Source organism: Strongylocentrotus purpuratus, unplaced genomic scaffold (assembly GCF_000002235.5).
Source record: "Strongylocentrotus purpuratus isolate Spur 01 unplaced genomic scaffold, Spur_5.0 spur5_scaffold_17, whole genome shotgun sequence".
Lineage (NCBI taxonomy): Eukaryota > Metazoa > Echinodermata > Echinoidea > Camarodonta > Strongylocentrotidae > Strongylocentrotus > Strongylocentrotus purpuratus.
This window is the reverse complement of record NW_022145602.1, coordinates 23,312,308-23,327,157: the sequence shown is the minus strand read 5'-3', so window position 1 is coordinate 23,327,157 and position 14,850 is coordinate 23,312,308.

Below are 14,850 nucleotides of genomic sequence, written 5' to 3'. Positions count from 1 at the left end.
ATAAACCAAGCCTCAAGACTCTAATCATACCTTGGGATTCAAACCTTGGACGTGGGTTTCAAGTTATACAGAACTTATTTCCCCCTCTGCAACTATGAAGATGAATTATGTTCTATATTTGATATGTTATTATTTTTTTTTATTTATTTATGAATTTGTCTGAATATGAAAGGCTCTGTCCAGCTACAGAAGAACATTGACAGTTGCATAATTAACTGGGGTCAAATAATATATCTCTCCTAGATAACGATGATTTCTTAAGATTTGTCTGAAACAGACTCATTGTGATTGCTGAGGAATTGACACAGTCCGGGGTGTATCCAGCTTAGGTTTAAGACGCCCTATGCCCCCCCCCCCCACTTGAATTTCTTTAAAACAACACAGAGAATTGCTATTGATGATGGGGCGGTAAAAGTAACTAAAATCACTCTTAAGGCTAGTTCAGACATGACGGGGTTCACCACCATGAGAAAAAAAAAGAGAAAAGTGTAAATTATTGACGACTGCGCTAAAAATAGGACTTGCACGCATTTACCTAGCCATGTATATGATTCAGAAATTTGAATCGTAATTACGTCATCATAAAACATATTTTTAACACGCAGCAGTTTCGCTACGTCAAATATTAAGGAGCATCAATAAATTGGAGAGCGACCTTTAAAAAAACAAATCTGAAAAAATAGGATATATCTAATTAGCTCCCACATCATTTGAAGTTAAAAGAAAACATAGATAAAGAGTAGATGATAAATGCATTCAGGCTGAAACATCAAACCTTGAAGAGATAATTAATGAATGAGCAATTCTTTTGAACGCCAACCAATTAATTACTTCCGAAATTGCTCAGTAACCTATACATTGGGAAAGAATGATTATTCCGGAAATTAATTGGGTTTTCTGAGTGAGAATCGATGTGCACAAATCGCTTTTTAGAAAATAATTGTCGTCATTTCCGTTCTACTTCATAACAACTAGATAGCTACATTTTTATTGGAAAGTGAAGCTATAAAGTGCCACAAGTCTGTTGTTGGAACTAGAATTAGATACGAGTGACCGTCCGAATATTTTGTCACAAGTGAGTTGAAGACATAGAGATACCCTATGGTTGAAGGTCATCTACAGATATGACAAGAAATCATAAAGATCCGATCTGTTTTGTTTTGATGTTGATTAATGTACTATTACTAGAATACTAGTCTCTTTGCTATGTAAAAGGTTATCATGTTTTGTATGGTTTTAAATCAAAAATAAAATGAACTTGACTTGAACTTGAGATAGGTCGTTATGATCAATTATGATATAGCATATCTATGTGCTCCCATTTGACTTTGGGTATTATTACCCTGGCTCTTAGGTATTTCCACTATCAGAGCTTTAAACAAAAATACATTTCATTTTCTCTGGTAAGGAAAGAATATTGAAGCTGAATATATTTCCATATGAGGTTACGGGCACATTAACAATAAAGTGTGAAATAAAGCGACTCTAAACCTGGGCTCAAGATTTATGGCTTAATACTTCGCTACGGGTAATTAAACTCCAGTAAATTAGGTTTTGGGGAATTGGATTTCGTCCAAAGAAATCCCGTTCGGTTTTATTCAACTATCAAGATTGCCTTGCAATTTATTCAAACACCATAATGAAGTATCGGTCTTGGCTAATCCAGATGAAAATAAACTTGCTATTTGATTCCATAATCAATTTGATATTTTGAAACCAAAAGCTTATTAGTGTCGACTGCTGCTGAATTTAGAATTTTGGAATCCTCGAGTGTGGTGTGAGGAAAGGAGGGTACATAGCCCCGGGAGTCAAGGCTGCTAGGATGCTGGAGTCTTGGAGGGGCGCAAGAGGTGTGCCGGAGACCTGTGGCAGGGATGCTGGAGAGGGGAGGGGGGCTCCTGAGATGCCGGAGAGGTTCTGGTGGGGTGCTGGAGGGATGATGTAGGGGTGCTGAAGAGGTGCGACAGGCATTTTTGTGTGGATGTTAAAGCAACCGTATTTTAAAAGCGAAAAGACCACCCCGTCTAAATCGAAGAAAAAACAAATTATACAGAAACAAATAAGGCCCTGTTATGAATCTTCAGACAATTTTGGAGTGAAAAACGAATACCTTTGGTGCAAACCTGTAATGCATAAAAGACCAATCCATTGTCTATGAGTACTTATCTTCTTAGTTCCGTACCGTGATCACATATCATGCTCAAGACTTAACATTGTCTTTCACATCTAAACAGAGATAGAAATTAATTAAGCTTGACTGATTAGCTTGTAAGGTTAGTTATGATTGTCACGGTTATGCTTTAAATTTGATACTGCTTTAGAAAAACAACAACTAATTAAGCAAATGAATAAATAAATAACGTATTATATGATTTAATGAATAAATGAAAACATAACAAATAGTTACATTTTAATAGCCTAAATATAGTTTGCAATGTATTATTTGTGTGCTATTTATGCAATATTTACTCCAGCATTGTGTACTAGTAGGGGAGACAAGTATATTATCATTCTTTCAACGTGAAATCCTTCTCTCTTCGATTATCCAGCATATCTAACTTTCGCCATCAACATCCCAGCCCACCTCCTGGATGCTCCATCTTTCATTCCATCAATCTATATTGGGCTATTAGTATGTAACGTGATATAGTTCACTACCATGCATAGTTCACGTAATTTGGAAACCAACACCAAGTTTGGTTCATTTTTATACGTGACCCTTGATCGGGTTCAGAAGCTGAAGTATTATTCAAACTCCTCCTCATCGACCGGTTCCATTTCATTGGTTGGCCCTAGTCTCTAGGCACAGACACTTTGACAATATACCACAATTGTTAAAGCCTCGAGCAGAGCCTAGCTCCTAGTCCCTGGCTCTGTGCTCTGGCCTTGTTTTATAGTTGGGAGCAGTACATAGCCCATTGGGTTCGGTAGACGGTGCAATATGCGTAGTCTCATAGTTTAGACACTTTGTAACGCAAAATAACTGATACAGGTTTGTTAATGCAAACTAGGGTGACCCGGTCATAGTAATACTATGAATAAGTTTAGAACTCTACATAATGGCAAGAAAAAAGTACACCTGACCTTAATATCGTGACCGCATTGCACTTTGAAACCAGGCATGTCACCATAGAACATAGAGCCTAATATAGAGGAGAATATGCTATCCTGATCTTTAAGAAAGTTTATTCCATATATTTTTGATACGTGACAAATCTTTATACTAATATAATCCCCTGTTTGGAGAAAAAAATTAACGTGTACTTTGTTTTTATTCCTTGCTGATTATTACTAGGTCTTATTGCATATTAGAAAGTTACTTTGATGTTAGTATTTGGTAAATATAAATATACATTCTGTATATACATTTCATCAAACAGTGATGTCAGTTCAATTCAATTTCATTTCTTTTTACATTCTTAAGCAATGTGAACGCATGGGCCATGTAACAACACTAAAATCAACGGGTCAATGCAGGACCAACATTTTCTAAGTTATTACTTACATGGCGACTGGACGTAATTATATTGATGATCAGATGAGATAGAATAAGATCATAACGATACTAACAGGCAACTCTTGCTGAAATGGCTCATCCACCCCATATATGCTGAAAATGAATATAGAGAGTTTTCATAAACTCGAAATATCTTGACACTTTACTTTATTTACTGAAGACCAATACAAGATAAAGTACTACAAAGTTTAAATGACTGCAGCCAATATATTGATAGATCAAGGGCCCGTTTCACAAAGCCTTTTTTCAATGACAAATTACAAACTTCAGCGACAAATCTGCTGTTAACCAATCAGAAGAAAGGATTGCAGTAGCTTATAACACAAACTGTCATTTGTCACTGATGACAAGTTTTGTGAAACGCCCCAGATCAGAATCAAGTTGATGATGATAACGCTGTTGAAGATGAAACGCATTTCCAGGCGCCAACAGCTTCGAACTTCTTTCCGAGACGCCGAAGGAATAACAGCCCAAAATAATTTCCCACTATTCCAAAATGATCTAAAGTAGATTTTAAATGAAATATTTTCGACGTCTTTGGTTTCTTGGGGAGCCATTTCTTGTACTCGTCATACCCTCAAACCATCCTGACATTTCCTTTGTATTTACTCGTCAGTGAACTGTCCATCGCGAGACTTGTAAAGTGGTCATTTAGCCCTAGGCGTGTTTGATAATCTACATTGTCCATTCTCCTGTCCCAAACTAATTCCCCCAGTTCTCGAGGCATGTCTGATTTCGGAGTGTAGTCTACTGATTAATGTTAACACTTTAGGGCCCTGTTTCATAAAATTTGTTATCAATAACAAGTTACAAGCTACTGTTATAAGCTACTGAAATCATGGCATCTGATTGGCTGAAAGCAAATTTGTCAAAGAAATTGAGCAGTTGTTGGAGAAAACAAGTTTTATGAAACGAGCCCCTGATGTGAGATGAGAAAGTCTAAAGGGGGCAGGATGGGATGAAAGATTGCAAAAATGCTGTCGAGTTCGAGGTAAACAGATGCAAATGATTTCTCCTTCGCGATATCTTCACGTAAATGTAGGCGTCTATATTGTCATCTTATACCGAGATATTTTGAACATATTTGACAGTGTACGTATTCTTTTGTTTGTTTGTTTTACCCGACTGCTAAGAAAGCATGACTGTGTATGCTTGTAAGAAAGCAACCGGTGACCAACGCCTTTAGATTGTCTCTGAGAGACTAGGAAATGGAAAAATGACTTACAAAAGGGCACTAGCGCACGACTTGGTTTCGAACCAGAGACCTCCCGATTAAACTCCACTGCTTTTCACCACTGAATAACGGAGATGGTTCAGTTTATGCTGCTACTATTCTTGTAGAGTAGGCCTACGCAACTATACCTGTTGGATGGGCTAAGACGAAAATCTATGGGTAAAATTGTCAGAAACACGAAGCAAGGTTTCAAACACGTATCCTCACCAGTCAGTAAACCAATTTACCATAGTTTGTCCTGAGCAGGTCCTCTATGTGACCCTTTAACCTTGACGATTCAGACAAACAACTCAGAATAACAGTGTTCACTCGGTTAAACGGGTCAGTCTGAAGAGCGTAAAAGGCAGGATGAAATATGTACCCTTACTGAAGTACCTTCTAAAAGCCTTTGTCTGCCAAGTGTCTTCTCACATTACGTAGTCCTCTTCTCAACTCAAGGTCGAAATTATGGAGGCCTGTCGTCACGAAGGCTAAAATGACAAGAATCGTTCGATGATCGTACTCACTACTTTCACATCTAACATAGATCAGACCAGTACCCTGTTTCACAAACTTTGATATCAATAACAAGTTACAAGCTACTGTAACAAGTTACTGAAATCATGGCATCTGATTGGCTGAGAGCAAATTTGTCATAGAAATTTAGCATTTATTATAGATAACAAGTTTCATGAAACGAGCCCCAGATTGCCAGGGATAATGACATGGATATGCTAAGATTATTTTAACACTATTGGTTAAAAACAGGTCACATGACCAATGAAAAATTGCCTATCAAGGCAGTTGTATGTAAAGTAAAAAATTATTCTGTAATATATTTTTGTATTCAAGCCACGAAGACATTTCAGCAAAGAGTCAAAGGGCGCGTTTATTGGGTCTTGCCACTAGATATGTACATATCGTACCGCACTATCATACCCCACTATCGAACCCCACTATACTAAAGTGGTTTGCGGGATGTCGCATTTATCGTCTCTTCACGATTCAAAATAAAGGCCTTGTGTCTGCGCAGCTGTTTTGACCCGGGAAGCAGACAGTTTCTCGGAGGTGAACTACACACATATGCTTGTACACAGCTCATGGCGCGCGCTAGCCTCCGAACCCTTAACCTGGGAGGTCCGATTTGTATGTGGGGTTCAAAACTGTATGTCACATTCAAAACACACCTTTTTGCGTCTTTAGATATTCCCATATCTAAAGACCTTTAAAAAAGGCTTTGCGTTTATCACCTTATAAATTTGCCTGAAAGGCGTTTGAGAAACCTGATTCTAGCCAAAAATTTGGTCAATAAACACAACCAAAGACGGATGTTTCACACAACTTTACTTGTGTATAAAATAATTATGGAACTGGGAATCACAGGCCTTCCCACAAACAGCAACGAATAGTTTTAAATCATACGTCACTGCAAGTTTACTAGCGTATTATCAGGCGCCAAAGCGAGCAATAACCTTAAACACGACGATTTTCGAAAACTCAACTGAGGGCCATTTGCAATACCCCGGTGTATGTTCCATATAAATCATGTTTGGACTATATACGTTAGCGTTTTTGCCCTGTTGACACATTTCCAGTTGTGACACACAAGGATATTTGATTTTTTCGAAAGTAATTCTGATATACTTGGCAAACTATTCTCACCATAATTATTACGAAGATCTCATTGACTCGCTGAGGTGCTCCCTCGCCTCTATAGTCGTTAATTATTTGATTTGATTTGATTTGATTTGATTTATTGGTTTCTGCATCCGTTTTCTTTTTTTCATCATACATTTGCATGAAAATAATATGGTTTGATACAATATTTTAAGTGTATATAATTTCATACAGATATTAAACGAAATTAAACAAATATATTGAATGCATAATTAACATACATTAGATGCAGGAGGGCTACATAAATATGCAAAGTAGCTTGACGTGCCCGCAGCCCTCAACTTAGATACAACAATAAAAATATAAATAAAAAAGAGTGTGACTTGCAGAGAAGAAAAGGAAAGGGGAGAGAAGGAGCGTTGGTAATAATAAAATAAATATTATCTGCTATTATATAATATATTATAATATATATAATATATCTGCTGATTGAATGCAGGTTCATTCATGAATGATTGTGTATTTCATCAACGCGCCAGGACCTATAGCAAAACAATCACACTATAAGAATACAGGTTAACAGTCTTATTAGTAATTTTACAGAAACACTTCACAAAGTATGATTGAATGATCGATAATTGTAGAGATTACGATAAGCATAACTAATCTCGTTCTGAGGTGGCAAACAGGAAAGGATATTCAGCCTCTTTTATCATCGAAAGTAATAAGAGGTGAAAGATATTTTTCTGAAAAAATTATTTCTGCAAAATTCGTTTGAATAAATAGAGCTTGTTTTATGCATATTGAAAAGCAGCTATGTTCACGTGCATCTGTGAGCAGTATTATAATTATAACGGTCCGTTTGAGTTAAGTCTACCGCTATCTATTCGATCTTTCTGCGATCTATTTTTCGAATAAATTGCAATTTTATAAGATACATGTACTTAATTAAAACAAGCGTCATCTACCTATTTTATACTCTCGATAATGCTAATAATACTAACAACCGGAGTTTTATTGCATGTAAGCCTTCTAGTCAGAATAAAATCCCAATCGGCTTCAGTTCAGATCGTAAAAGAATCGCAATGCTTGAATTGGAACGACGTCACCACGATTCGGAGCCGTTTACCTTGTCTTCCTCCAAGGAAGCTTAAAATCCATCGAAAGTGAGAATATGACTATTCAGATCACCGATTAATAAGATTTTAGAAGTTTGAATTCTCATATCAAATTCTATCGCAGATTTTTCTAAAATCAAATCGCAGGAGGATCGAGAAGTGTACAGCGGGTATTTAGATGGTCCCTTTAACGTACGTTACGCACTGCTGCTAGATGGAAATGCATTTATATAAATGGGTTTTTATTTATGAAGGGGGTGGTGTTCATATGGGTAAGCATTTTCTTCTACATGATCGCATATTCAGGACACCTTGTTTTTAACTGCCTGTATGCAGTCAAGCTTAAGTATTAAAGGGATATGGTGAGCAGCTTCATCTGCAGTAGGTCACAATTCCCTGACGCTTGGTGGAATGCCATTAATGGGTGTACAGGTCTCGTACCCAACAAATTGGACGTCTCACCAAAAATTACCCCTAGTATTTCGGAGAGTGTCCGGGTGAGGGGCAGAGTTATGATTATGACTATCCTAAGAGGGCGATTGGTGGCAAGTGCAGAGCGTTTAATATGATCTGTTTGTCATAAAATTGATGGTCACTGCCGGTTATTAGGTGAATAAACCAATGATATCAAAATTAATTACCCATGAGAACCAAATGCTTTATGTGTCTTTAAAGGCTTGATTTGAAAGCAGATTCAAAATTCAATTCAATCTGCTAGTCTGCAAATTTCGCCCTCAACGGATCACGAAAGAACGGATATTAAAAAAAAATGTTTGCAAGTAGGCCTCTATGTACTTTCTCCTCAAAAGTGGGGCTGAGAATGTTTACTATAAAGTGCAGAATCGCACTTGAATCCAGTGACCGTGTTAATTGTACTGCAAGCGCTAGCCAGGCAGGGCAAACAACATGTAACCATGGACCTACTAGGCGGTGTAACCATGGTAACTGTTTTAAAGTGATGTATCTTAAAAACCTGTTTTAGTATACATTATTTTGCACATTCTTAGGTAATTAATTAGAGAATATATATATAACGACATAAACTTTCTACAGATATTGAATTTTGGAATAAATATGTCGATCAATTTTCGATTCATGTATCTCATATACATACAACTTTTATAAAACATTTTGGGTGTCATTCTGTGTACGTGAGAGTCTGTGCGTATGTGCGAGAGAGAGAGAGAGAGAGAGAGAGAGAGAGAGAGAGGGGAGCCGAGGGCACACAAGCAGTTGAAAGAGAATGAAAAAGGGCAAAGCGGAAGAATATCCTTCTGTTTCAGTTTTGTACAATTTAATAGTTGTAGAAGGTAATATTTGTTTCCTTGTAATATGTCAACTGAATAATTAAGGTAATTCTAAGCTATTGTAGGGTAATGATATCATGCGAAAATTAGGGACTCTGAGAAGTACGTCTTATGAGGAAGAGGCTGTCCTGTGTAATTAACGTTGTTATGTCATACCATTAAACGGAAAGCTTAATTTGTTGAATTGTAGTTATCTAAAGGGGAAAAAAACAGAGTTCGAATGACAGTTTATGAAAAATCTATGATTGACAAGATTAAATCTTTAAATCAGGTTTTAAAAAAGTTAAATCGAAGGGAAAGAGAGATAGAAGAACTACATAATACAAACGATGTCATCATCAATCAACCTTCTTTTACCATCACAGTTCTACTTTCGTATTCTTGTTGCCGTCCTCCAAATGTTATCTTCTTCGCTGTCTGATTTGTCTTGTTTACAAGCGACGCAAGCCTAGCTGGAGGCCTTCTGTATTTTATCGTCTACCCATGTCTCTACAAGTACCTTTTGAGTCACGTACATATGTCACGTGGTCGGTGCTACAGAATATTGATGAGAACATGAATGTCATGAAAACACTTTCTCTACCTAGAAACAACTACTCCGATCAATGTCCGCACCCGCTCTGCAGGTATACCTAGGGGTGCCTCTGTGTATGGGGGCGGTAAGGGATTCTTGGACAAAAAATACCGACAGGTTTGCACATTTGCAACAAGCCCAAAAGAGGAAAGAAAATGAGGGGGAAAAAGGGGGAAGGGGGTGGGTTGAGTTATCATATTTTCCTTTTTGCGTTATGGTTAATAACTTTTTGAAGGAAGTTTGACACAACATAACTCCTTACAGCGACCCATCCGGCTCCATAGATTTATGATTAGTGTCAACATATTAATGCAGCCGTCTGGTGTACTTGTGCTGTCTCTAAACTATATTTTGACAGTACCTGTCTGGAATCAATTGGAAAAGGTTGATCATGCTGCCCATAAGTAATGGCGTATACTCTGAGGTTTTTGGAATCTTCAACATTGGGTTAGGGTAGTGTGAGTTAATTGTTAATTGTCATATTTCGAATACAAGTGCATTCGAAGAGCCATCATCCTCAGGTTTTTTTTTCTATGATAATTTCACACTGCTATACAAAAGTTGGAAAACCCCACAAGTTATTTTCGCCTTCCCCATAGCTTTCCCGTTTTAGGGCTATAAATCCAATTCATGTGTATTTTATTGTTAACAGTTTTCATCGATGAGTACAGATTGGAATTACGTAGTAATATGATATTTCCGGCTTCCTTCGAATCATCGGAACATCGCGTCGTGTTGGGTGGTCGCGTTACACGACATTTTGTGAAAACATGCCCCTTTAGTCACAAAACGTCGGGGGTATTGTTTGTGAAATAAATCCCTCTTATCTGCAAATGGTCTAGTCCGATTTACCCCACACAATGTTAACGCCCTTAACGTGCATCTTCACATGATCTTCCGTTTTTGTTTCACGATAGGTCGTATAACGCGACCACCCGATCGGACGCGACGATCCGATGAAACGAAGTAAGCCGAACATTTGATAGAAAACAATGACAAATTAGCTAAACGACTGCTACCAAGGGCAAAATGTATACTCGTCGCCCGCACATCGTGTAAACCTTTCAAGAGAAGAATGAATTTTGGTAAAGGTTAGAAAAAAACTGCGCACTTCATCATTCTTTGTACGCTCATTTTGGAATAAAAAAATCACGGTAGAAGTAGCCACTGAATAGCAATGTTCTTCAAAGAACCTCATATTAAGAATCACGCGGAAAGGCTGATTCTGCTTTTTTCATTTTTCTGCTATCATAAAAGAAAAAAATATTACAAAGGTCTGATTTCCCTTTAAAGTTACGGACTGTTCAGGTGTGTCTCTCGCTCTTTCAGCGATTACTCCATGCGCCTCTAATACGTGTTTAGAGGGTAAGTGACATTTGATTTGACAAATAGTATGCCTCGGGAAGAGTTCTCCGCCGAATGGGAGCAATCCATGTAAATGGGACACAAGTCTTTCGAATCGTATACAGGCCAATATGTACGTAGCCTAAACATGTTTCCAGATTACTTATAATTGCCCACAAATAAGTTTGTGTCACACCTAAATTCTGCAAGCTACGTCGTCAGCCCTATTCAGTCTTAACTATAATGGCTGCAGTATCATTGCAATTCTTTATTGATTGATTGGGTTATTTAGATATTTATAGTTAGTAGGTTAGTTAATCGAGTGTTACAAGGCCAGTACTTTATTTTGAATGACGCAGTTGATATTGCTGCATATAAAATCAATGGCAGCAGAAGTAATGCTTGACTGAATATGAGCCATCGGAGAAATCACCATCGTCTGATTACAGCACTGGTAATAACTCATCTCATTAGGATGACAAGAGGGTCTTTATAATTAAGACGAGGCGTGTACCTAATTAATTGGAGATAGGGAAGCGATCGGATGATTAAATTCAGTCTGCTTTGGGGGTGATGTCTGTAGAATTCTCAAAATGGCGGGTATTCTGCTTCATTAGATGGTTAAAGGTAAATACCAGTTTTGGAAACGCCCCCTCTCAAAAAATGAAATGGAAGCTCTCATCAACTATCTTGCGAAAGAATACTTATTTATATATCATATCTATCCGGCCTTGATAGATATCGCGTAGTCCCATATACATCTTTTTGTGTACAGTGCTTGTAACTTAACCAAGACTGGGCCAAATTTCTTATCAGTTTGATGATTCAAGAACCTTGCAGTACACACCAATACTTATATGCTAGATGATCAACCTTGTCTGATAGATTCCACAACGTTTCTTTCACAATGGAATCGCATGACCAGAACAGAGGAATGAAGGGTGTATAAACAAACATGAGACACGGCCAAGCTTAATAAGTTGTTTCTTCTTCTCAGGGTAGTTTTATTCTTATTTTTAATGGTAATTGTAATCGTCATTTGTAATCACAACTGCAATAGTGATTGCAATTCTAATTGCAAATGTTAACGTCATTATAATTGTCATTTGTGATTAGATTGTAAACAATTGTAAATGTATTTGTAATAACAGTTGAAACTATAAATGTTATTATAATTGTAAATGTAATTGTAATTGTAATTTCTATTGCAACTGTGATTGTGAAAAATGCAATTGTAATTGTAATTTCTATTGCAACTGTGATTGTGAAAAATGCAATTGTAATTGTAATTTCTATTGTAATTGTGATTGTGAATAATGTGATTGTAATATAGCAATTGTAATTATTTTAATTACATGAATAGGTTACAAATCAAGTATGGAACAAAATGCAATCTGACAGACCATACAAATTGTTCTGAGATCACGAAATATGGGTTAATAAAAATTCCACTCATTTTCGTTATATTTGTGTGTGTGTGTTTGGGTTTGGTTGCAGGCAGAACGTAAACATGTATACGTTAAGTAGGAGTTCATTGAAGAAAACAAAATTATTCGCTTACATGTAAGGACAGTGATTAATGTATAGATCGAATGTTGAAGTTGATCGTTAAAACGTGCCACCTTTGCACCCCTGTGCGCTCCATCGAGGTACATGCTATTACCCCATAGAGGCCTCGGCCAGGTCACGTTACGCCCTTGGTGAAATAGAGATTGACTGGAAGGTGTACCGCATCGATCTTCAGACTGAAGGAGAGGGTGCGAGCAAGGCTGGACAATAGGGACTTTTAGATTTGCACGACGAGAACGTCGACTGCTATGTGTTACATCCTTATAAGGCAATGTGACGTCCTTTTAAGGCGCTGCTGGGCACTGCCATAGTCTTAAAAGGACGTCACATCGCCTTAAAAGGATGTCACACGTAGCAGTCCACGTTCTCGTCGTGCAAATCTAAAAGTCCCTATTGACTAGGTTGTGAGTACGGACATAACTCTAAATGGTTCATGTCTTTCACTTCATAATATAATATTCTTCCCTGAATTAACAAACTTTGAGCAAATTTGTGTACAGTCTTAATGTAGAATATTCGACACTTTTTTTTAGCATACCAGGGGTGAATCAGGGGTGGAGCAGATGCATCCTCTATCCGTTTGCAAGCCAGAAAATTAAACATTATGAATAAAATAAATGACCCCCACCCCCCTCCTTTCAACAACAAACAACAAAAGTTAAAAAATTATAATTGCAGCACAGAAGCTATTTTAACCCGTTGTCTACTGAATTGTATAGGTCCCACATGCTTAACACAGGAACCACCAGGTTCCCGTATGCAAAGTGTTAAACAAGATGACCTGACTCAGGGTCCAATTTCCAAGCCTAAAGCCAATAGAGCTTCTATGGGACAGCAACACTCAACGTTGCCTTTGCAGTTCAAGTACAATTCCATCGCTTTTAAAATCAATACCCTATAGTTTGATACGCCTCTTGCCTCATCTCAATGAGATGTGAACACATTGATGTACCGTATCTTTACTGCACAATATAATGTATCGGAGTGTTGTCTCAGTCAGTAGAGCGTCCGCCTCACAACCAGGAGGTCGTTGGTTCGAACCCCGGCCGCGTCATACCAAAAGACGTTAAAAGACGGGAGTTGCTGCTACCTTGTTTGGCGTTCAACAATAAGGGATAGAGTAACGTCAATCTGGCGCTGCTCAGTGGCTGCCGGGCTCACGATCAATTGGGCAAAAAGAATATCCATTTTCGGTTTAACTTAATAAATCATTATTATTATTATTATTATTATTATTATTATTATTATTATTATTATTATTATTATTATTATTATTATTATTATTATTATTATTATTATTATTATTTATTATTATTATTATAAGGGCATGTCAGGGGCAAACAATGGGCAGTTTTGTTAGCATTTCTTTGTAGTTGGCTGGTCTGTCTGTTTGTCTTAATATTGTCTTTTTGGTGAATTACCAGAGTGGCACTCTGCACTCTTCTCGAAAGGGACAAAAGATAGGAAGTATAAGAATACTAATAATAACAATAATACATTATTAATAACAATGATAATAATATGTCTTGTTTTCCTAGGGTAGCCTCATCAGTACTCATTATTACTCATCCTGTTCTCTTTGAGGGCCCTGCAATCATAGTTTATGTATCCATATGTAAATAGAGAGAGATATTAATGGCTATCATTTGTGTTGTGCAAGTAAAAACAGCATACATTTGACTGCCCCTAATGCATACAAACCTTTAGAATAATCGTTCTTGTACTCAATCTAAATCAATGTTTAATTATTCCGAAATTTACGAACCTTTATTAGACTTTGAATAATGTGTCCTTTTTTATTGGTTCTAAAATAAGACTTGGCGAGGTGTGTGGTTGCTGAGGTATAGGCTTATGAGAATAAGCTGGAAAGCTCGTGATACGATCAGCATTAGTTGAGAGATAGGGGCAACGTTCAGCAAGACGTGAATAATTCAACCGCTTGATATGTATGTCATGTAAGCCTCGGGACTCGTGGATGATAAGAGTTTGCAGGATATGAATGAGCGCAGTGTGAGCATAAGATGTAGGTGCAGAAAAAGACAGAGACCAGATAAATTGGATCAGGGAGAGCGCGGACAGAGAGTTATGTGAGACGACGTACATCCTTTGTCAAGGAAGATCTTGTTTTTTTTATATTCCTCTCAAAACAACCTAAATATAATAATAATATTCCGTGTTTATATAGCGCTCAATACATCGATTCAACAATGTGCCTAAGCGCTTTACAGATTTATTATTACCCCGGTCATCGGATTCATGCTTACACGCACACAATGTATGCGCATTTTCCACTCCTTGGGGAGCGTTCCAGTCAGTCGCCATTTAACAAGCGCACACTTGCTCGTCCAACCACATGAACTTTCGCATCCTACCGGGTACCCGTTTAACACCTGGGTGGAGAGTAGCAAGTGCAGGTAAAAAAAAATCTTACAGAAGGGTATTAGTGCCGTGTCGGGATTCGAAACCTCGACCTCCAGTCAAGAGCCTTAAACCACTCGACCACGACACTCCCACTATAACAATCATAATAGTGAGGTAAGAGTAAAATGTCGCCGTACAAGATAAACCAATTTTCCAGCAGGCAAACCCGC